Source organism: Hydra vulgaris, chromosome 09 (genome assembly GCF_038396675.1).
Source record: "Hydra vulgaris chromosome 09, alternate assembly HydraT2T_AEP".
Lineage (NCBI taxonomy): Eukaryota > Metazoa > Cnidaria > Hydrozoa > Anthoathecata > Hydridae > Hydra > Hydra vulgaris.
Window position 1 is genome coordinate 10,373,719 of NC_088928.1, and position 9,032 is coordinate 10,382,750.

The window sequence follows — 9,032 nt, forward strand, 5'->3', positions numbered from 1 at the left end:
TGTCCTCTTTTCGTATTACTAATTTTCGAGAACATTTTTTCACAAGAATTTAGAAAAGGTAATTATGGGGGAAAAAATGCATATAGGGATAAATATCATAAAAGTTTGACAATGAATGATGAAAGTTAACGTTGTCCATCACCAAAGTAAACTTTTCTACCTCCCCCAAAATACTTTTAAGTTTAGTTAAGAATCTTTTGAAGATATCTGCCATCAACCTTACACCAAATATTGCTTCACTGTGGTCTATGTTTAAACATAGTCCACAGTGAAGCAATATCATGGTTATGAGACAGCCACTTGATGGCCACTTGGGGTTGTTACTCGGAGACTGTATCCATGGTCTCTTATAATATGAAGATTGAACGGACTTTCATAAATATAAATGATATTTCTGTAACGTTGTTGCAATCTAAAGGTTTAATACCATGAAACATGTTTTTAGTTCTTCTTTTATCTCTGCGTCTTTCACTAATGGGACCTAAAATTTTAAATGTACAATTCAATTTTTTTAACCATCACCATAATGTAGAAACATTGAAATTAATTTCCAATTCTACCTTTATCTCCTGTAAATTATAGTTTCTGTTATCTCCAATTAACTCATGCAGTTTATCTCTTATTACCTCAGTACAACCTGACCGTCGAAAATCACCTTTAACACCAGAATTGATATCACCTGTTGATAAATATTGAATGACCAGACGAAGCCTCGCTTCTATGAGAGAGTTCCGATACTTCTTTTACACTTTTCTCTTTATTAACAACAAGAATAATGATCGAATTTTTTATTTCATTATGAATTTCTGTGAATTATCTTTGTGCGTTATTTATTTTAGAGTTTTTAAAAAATTAAAAAGAAACCCAGTGAAAAATAAAACCGCGTCCCACATGGGTTCCGCGTGGGTTCCGTATGGGATTGATGGGATTTACGTGGGACGGATTTTCCCATGTGGTATCCGTATGGAAATTTGTCACCTTAAATATGTGGGAACCATATGGTATTTACACACATGGGAAATCCCACGTGGGTTTCCTGTGGGATTTGCATGGGAATTAATTTGAAAGCTCGAAACTAAAAAAAAACTTTTTAAAAAAAAATTAAAAAATTTTTTAAATCGACATTGCATTGCGTTACGTTTATATTATGTGAAAATATTTTATATTAATATAGAGAATGGCAAGCAAGTATGTAAGTACCACGAATAATGTTTATCTTTCTTTATAAAAATAAGATTAAAATTTGTGCAAATAGACGTATTATTAGGATGATATAATAGTTATTTGAATATAGATTTTGAGTAAATTATTTGCAAACAATAAACTGATGCAAGTTGAAATGTTGTCAAAAACCATTCTTGCATGCATGGGACACTGCAGTGTCCCACAAAGAAATGCAGATTTGAAAGTCAAAGATTTCCCAATTTTCTTTATTAAAAAAAGAAAAAAATAGGATGGAGATGGGTTTCTGTAACTTTTTTTATGCTCCAAAACTTTTAACTTTAGATATAATAAGGTCCTTAAGACTTAAGGGACTTACGAACTACATTGAGGAACAAAAACAGGATATTTACAGAAACTTTTCAATTTTTAATCTGGAGTACCACAGTGTTATTGGGAATAAAGCCTCTGGGTCCAGTTTTCAAAGTAATATGATCTAAAGTAATGTTTAAATAAAATAATATGCTTTAAAATGCATATAGTTATACATATAACTCCTGATAGTTAACTATATGTATAACTAGTAATACATATAATTTTTTATAAATACTTATTTTTTAAGGTTATGCTTGAACAAATTAGTACCAATTAATTCAAATTCAAGATTTAGTTAAAGTTCAAGTTAAAGTTCTTATTTATTCATTGTTTTTGTTAATTTTATATTTATTTGTTCAAACTTATCAGTTAGTACTATTTTTTACTACAGTAAGAATGTTTATCATTGTTGAACATGATTTTATTAGTAACTTAATTTTATTTTCAACATATTTTGACAACACCCTTTATATTTTAAATGATGACAGCTTTACTTTTCTATTGATGTTAAATTTATTACGTTTCAATAACTCAGATTAAATCTTAACTGAATTATTGTAAGCTTTGCAAGGGTTTGTTGTATATCAAATGGTGTTGTGAATAAAGTAAAAATAATATATATATATATATATATATATATATATATATATATATATATATATATATATATATATATATATATATATATATATAACATTAAAACAATAAAATTGATACAAAATTTCACTTTAAAACGATACCATTAACATTGTGATGATAATAGCATTAGGAAACTAGTATTTATGTATTATTATTATACTATAAATAAATAGTTTTTTAATTCATTTTATAAAATAGAGACTGATAACTGATAATTAATGGAAATAAATACAAATTATAAAAATCATGTAAACTTCATTTATTATTTTTAAATACTATATTAATGTTAGTCTACAAAGTTAAAATCAATTTAAAGCATTGTTATTAGTTCTTTTGCGATTCGCACTTCCACTTCTGTCTCTCAAATTTATAAAATAGGTGGTCAAAGCTTGCTCAATAGGTAGGTTCTCAGCATAACAATGCTTTTTTCTTACACTTTCTAAAGAGAAATATGGCAAATTGATTACTTATTTTACCTAAATCATAGGGTCATCTATGCATAATGATGTCAGATGATGACCCGGTTTATTGAACACCTTCACCCTTTATCAAATTCAGTCAATATTTTGCCATCTCCCATTGAAAATGATGTCAGTTTTTGTTATCATATTATGATGGTATATCTGAATTGTTAGTATAATATAAAAAATGCATTTACCATCAATTTTTTTCTGGTTCAATTATACATTTATTCTTAACAGTACTAAAAGTAAAAAAAAAAAACATAAATTGTTCTTTCAGATAAGTAAGCTAATTTCTGAATTTGAATTGTTTTTCCTATGATCCTCTACAGTTTTAAGCAACAAAAGCAAGAAGTTTTTAGACCACATTGTTGGTGTAAATACCTCTAAAACCTGCTCATAGCTAGCATAAATTGTTTTACTTTTTTTTAAAATAAAATATTTTACTTTTTTTTTTAATTCAATTTTTTAATTGACATTATTTTGGTCTCAACATCCCCTCCCCATTGTCAATTATTGTTAAACTCACACTGCCCCTCTATCTACTGGCATCATTTATGGATGATCCCATAGCCTAAATACTATATATATATATATATATATATATATATATATATATATATATATATATATATATATATATATATATATATATATATATATATATATATATATATATATATATATATATATATATATATATTCTTTTTACTTTATTTACAACACTATTTGATATACAACAAACCTTTACAAAGCTTACAATAATTCAGTTAGAATTCAATCTGAGTTATTGAAATGTAATAAATTTAACATCAATAGAAAAGTAAAGCTGTCATCATTTAAAATGTAAGGGTGTTGTCAAAATATGTAGAAAGAAAAATTAAGTTACTACTAAAATCACGTTCAACAATGATAAATATTCTTACTGTAGTAAGAATTAGTACTAGTTAACAAATTTGAACAAATAAATATAAAATAGTGAAAAAATAATGAACAAAAAAGAACTTGAACTTGAACTAAATCTTGAATTTGAATTAATTGGTACTAATTTGTTCAAGCATAACCTTAAAAAATAAGTTTTTATAATAAATTTTATGTATAACTAGTTGTACATATAGTTAACTATCAGGAGTTATATGTATAACTGCATGCATTTTAAAGCATTTTATTTAATTTATATATTACTTTAGATCATATTACTTTGAATACTGGACCCAGAGACTTTATTCCCAATTACACTCTGGTACTCCAGATTAAAAATTGAAAAGTTTCTATAAATATCCTGTTTTTGTTCCTCAATGTACTTCGTAAGTCCCTTAAATTTTATATATAAAGTTAAAAGTTTTGGAGCCTAAAAAAGTTACAGAAACCTCCCCCCTATTTTAATATTTTTTTTTAATAAAGAAAATTTGACTTTCAAACCTGAATTTCTTTGTGGGACACTGCAGTGTCCCATGCATGGATGCTTGGTTTTTGACAACATTTGAACTTGCATCAGTCAATTGTTTGCAGATAATATACTCAAGAACTATATTTGATATCATATGAACATGTTAGAGAATGTTCATATGATATTTGAACATCACAAATTTAATAATATTGTTGTGATATGTTATATAAATAATACCATAATAGATTATGATATGAAAATAAGATAGGATATGAAGGCAATGATCAAAGAACAAATTTACTTATAGAAATTTAGATGTTTGTTTATTAGTTTCAGAATATTATATTATGTGTGACCGCGGCTTTCTATAATAACAGGCCTTGGCATTGCGCAACAAAGTTGTTAAACTGAAGGCCAATTCCTAATCTGTGTTTACATTTTCATCTTTTAACATTAGACAAAAGTTTGTGTTCACGCTTTTTTAATAAATCTTGAAAATTTGATTGGTTTATAAATTAGATAGCACAACTTCAAGATGATAAGGTTCAAGGCGTTAACATTGTAAAGTAATAATATTGTCAAACTAACGATAAGTTTTTTTAATAGTTAAAATGCCTTAAAAATGCCTTTAAAATACTGTGTATCTTTTTGCAAGTCGAACTATCTCAACTACAACAAAAATATCAATTTATTCAACTACAACTACAATATCAATTACAACTACAACAAAAATATCAATACTCAACTACAACAAAAATATCAATTTATAAATTCCCGAAGAGTCTAGAGGAGAGAAAAAGATGTAGTGAAGCTATCCCAAGAACTGGTTATATTGTTACAGACTATACAGCAGTATGTCAACTGCATTGGCCAAATGAAGCACCTTTTGAAAGCAAATGTGGAAAGCAACGACCTTTAAACCCTCCATCTGTTTTTAAAAATATTCCGCCTAGTTGTTTAGCCACACCAGCAAGTAAAGTTAGAAAAATTGTAACTTCAAGCGGTTCTCGAAGCATTTTACCAGATGAGTTAAATGATTTTCTAAAAGAGGATGAACTTATATTTGACGATATTCAATCTTTGTTAAGTGATAATAACGATGTTATTGCTTAATAAAAAAAGTTTACACATACAATTAAAAATGTACAAACTTGGTGTTCCATTATTTATTTTAGTAATTTTCAATGATTATTCATTTGTAGCTAACCATAAATGGCACAACTTGTAATATTTCATCTTTAGCTTTAAACAAATTAAAGTTAATAAAAACAAAATCAGCTTTATTTGAAGCAGTTAGATTTTTAAAAAATTAAGAAAGTTACTTTTCGAACACCTTAATGCTATGAGAAAAGTTAATGTTGGTGAAGTTTTATATACTTCAGATATTATATGTAGAGCATATGAGTATTTTGCTATGCGACGAAGTTTATATGATTGTTTGTGTATTGACTACAAGTTGCCAAATATAAGGACTTTAACACGATTGACTTCAAAAATAAGCTCAATGGAGGACCTATGTTTCATAAATAGTATTCCATTGAGCTTAAATCCATTGAAAAGAACTTCCATACTACTAATTGATGAGGTCTATGTCAAAGCTTCATTACTTTACCAAAGAGGTGCTTTGTTTTGTCAAGCAGTAAACTACCCTGAAAAGTTAACTAAAACAATTTTATCATTTATGATTAAATGTCTTTTTGGAGGTCCAGAATTTATATGTAGAGCTCAACCTGTTGCAAATCTTTCCTCTGAATTTTAGTTTGCTCAATGTCAACAAATTGTTGATACAATAAATAATATTGAAAATAGTAAGACACTGGTAATAATTACTGATGGTAACCGTGTAAATCAAAGATTTTTTGGAATGTTTAAAACAGTTGATAGTATACCATAGTTAATAACATCAGATATATATTTATTGTATGATTATGTGCATCTCTTAAAATCTATACAAAACAATTGGTTGATAAAAAAGACTGGCGAACTTCAATTTTTGAACAATAAAGAACTGGCTTTGGCTAAGTAGAGTGATTTAGAAACTTTATATAAAACTGAGAGTCTTTTTAAACTCTCTAAACTTACAGCTAAATCAGTTTATCCAAAACCAATAGAGAGACAATCTATAAAGTTTTGTTTGTCTGTTTTTTGTGAAGAAACAGTAGCTGCATTGGTGATCAACAGTTACAACTGCTACGAGATATTGCTGAACTGTCAAATTTTATGAAACCTACAGGTAAGCGTGAAAAACAGCTTACGCTAGATACTAGCAATGCAATAGCGCATTTATGTTATGGCTTTATTGATCTCGTAGAAACTTTGTTGAGTAATGGAGCAAAGTATGTCTTATTTGGTTGGTTTTCAACAGTTCCACTTGAAAAAGCTTCTATGCTTCGACAGGGATCTGGTGGTACTTACTTTATAAATGCTAAATCTGTAATTGAAAAAATTAATATTCAACATACTAAATTGATATTACAACTTGACATTCCTGTTGATGGTATCGATGGTCATACTTGTGACATGTGTTTTAGAGATATTTCTACTGATGAAAAAGAACTTCTGGATAATATTTGTAAATATTTACCTTGTTGAGATATATTGATAAAACTTTTTTTTGCTTGAATCAATTTTTGTTGGTGTTTTTTATTGTTGGTGATTTTTATTGTTACCATTTTTAGCAAAAAAAATTGAAAATACAGTTATCTTTCTAATATATATACTTTGTTATGGTTCTGCTTGTTATTGATACTATTTAATATTACATAAATATTCTTAATGAAATTTGAAATACGAAAAATATGATTATCTTTTAACAATTTTTTGGTTTCTTTTTATATTTCCGTCTTTACTAGAGATTATTATTAGAAAACATAGACTGCCATTACACCCTACCTAATATAAAAATATATCAATATAAATAAAAGTGAAAGTTTAATCGGCCTTCAGTTTTTACGGCATTTTGCGCAATGTCAAGGCCTGTTATTATAGAAGGCCGTGTGTGTGACAAAAAAGTAAAGATACTTTTGCATCCAGTGGCTACTGCACCCAACGTCTACATCATTGAAAAAGTAGGTATTTACATTTTTATTTTTGTTTTTTTGTTTAACTACTTATCCTAATTGATCACTTTTTTTTAGGATTCTCCTCATGGGTTCAAGCTCATTACGCATAATATGTGTTCAATTACCCATAATGCGTTAGTCATTGTAAGTAATAAATTAGGAAATAATTATTTGTGAAATATTGTAGTCATTAATGACTTCAACCTGGCTAATAATTAAAATTGCTCGATTAATAAGGTTCCTTATTAAAATTTCTCTCTCTCTCTCTCTCTCTCTCTCTCTCTCTCTCTCTCTCTCTCTCTCTCTCTCTCTCTCTCTCTCTCTCTCTCTCTCTCTATATATATATATATATATATATATATATATATACATATATATATATTTATATTTATATATATATTTGTATTTATATTTTTTTTTTTAGAAAATGTTAGAAGAAAGTTAGAAGATACTAAAAACCTTGGTATTATGCAAGCCGAAGCGATTTAATTAATTCAATCGACAAAAAACGGCGTGTAAATCGCAAAAGAAAAAATAATATTTTTAATATTCATTTTGGATGTATTGATTAATAGCATTTATTTGAAAATAAATTCATTTTGAACACGATTTTTAATTTTATAAAATTTCGTCATAATAGTTTAAGGTAAATCCCACATTTAAGTAATTTTTAAATTAAAAGAATTTTAAAAATTATCATAGAAGCATTCGGACTTTCATTTGTCTAGTATTGACTACTTTTATACCATTTGGATTAAAATATGTGGCATTTAAGATCTATAACATTTAGTATTTTCCACCAATATCCCATGTAGGATTTACCACATAAAACCCATGCGGGATTTACCATATGAAACCCACATGGGACAAAATAATAATCCCCATATGGGTTACATATGGTAAAAACCCACGCGTATCCCATATGGGATTTACCATATGGAATCCATGTGGGATTTACCATATGAAACCCACATGGGACAAAATAATAATCCCCACATGGGTTACATATGGAAAAAATCCACGCGTATCCCATGTGCGCTTTTTCACTGGGAAACGGGCTTAAATTGTATTTAAGGATGAACTCATATGTCGAGTGATTTGACTAACTTATGTTATGAGATTGTTTATTTTTTTACTTCCTACTTATGAAAAAACATTTACTTTTGAAAAATGGTCATAAAACTCTCGGAAGAGTAAATTAAATGAAATAATAATATTCAATTAGATATTTTGCAAATATTTTTGAAGTTGAATATTTTGCAAATATTTTTGAAATTAAATATTTTGCAATTATTTTTTGATCATGTTGTGGAGAATCTTTTCTTTGTAATATGATATAAAATTTTAATACGAAGCAAATCATTTTTTTCTACCAATGGTCAAATTTTCAGTCGCGTAATAATTTAAATGAAAAAAAAAAGGCATGAAACGCCTGGAAATGAAGTTTGCTGGATTTGAGTTTAAAAAGTATTCTTCTATAGCTTTTTACGTTGGTCATTATTTAATTCAAATGTAATGAATGCTTCTCAATTAAATCTCCATCAAGTTTTTATATTTATGTTCAAAATTATTAAAAATATATCTCCTAAAATATATTACCCACTATTTTAAATAAATTTGAATAGATATCTAACCAGATTTTCAAATAACAGTTATACTCAACTCAAAAGTTATTTTGCGGCGACTGAATTTTCAATTCTACTAGATGGCCGAAATTATGGAATAAAATATTTAACTTAAAACAACTGCTACGCTTAATGAGTTTAAGAACAAATTGAAGCAAAAACTACTGATGAACAACGTAGCGCTCAGCTTTTTCTGATGTTTTAATGGTTGCTACTGTTAGACTTACCCAACAATTAGAGGTTTTTTTGTTATCGGCTTAACGATCGATAATGACGGCTTGACGATAGATAAGGATAAGCCACTTGTTATTGCTTTAAC

The 9,032-nt window shown here is 27.5% G+C and overlaps 1 long non-coding RNA gene across 1 annotated transcript; it reads left to right on the forward strand.

Annotated features, from left to right (window-relative positions):
- The first annotated feature begins 4,237 nt into the window (after window positions 1–4,237).
- LOC136084551 (uncharacterized) lies at window positions 4,238–7,694 on the forward strand. Its single transcript, XR_010640635.1, has 3 exons — window positions 4,238–7,094; window positions 7,164–7,232; window positions 7,513–7,694. It is a non-coding gene; the product is annotated as an uncharacterized LOC136084551 (long non-coding RNA).
- The last annotated feature ends 1,338 nt before the right edge of the window (window positions 7,695–9,032 follow it).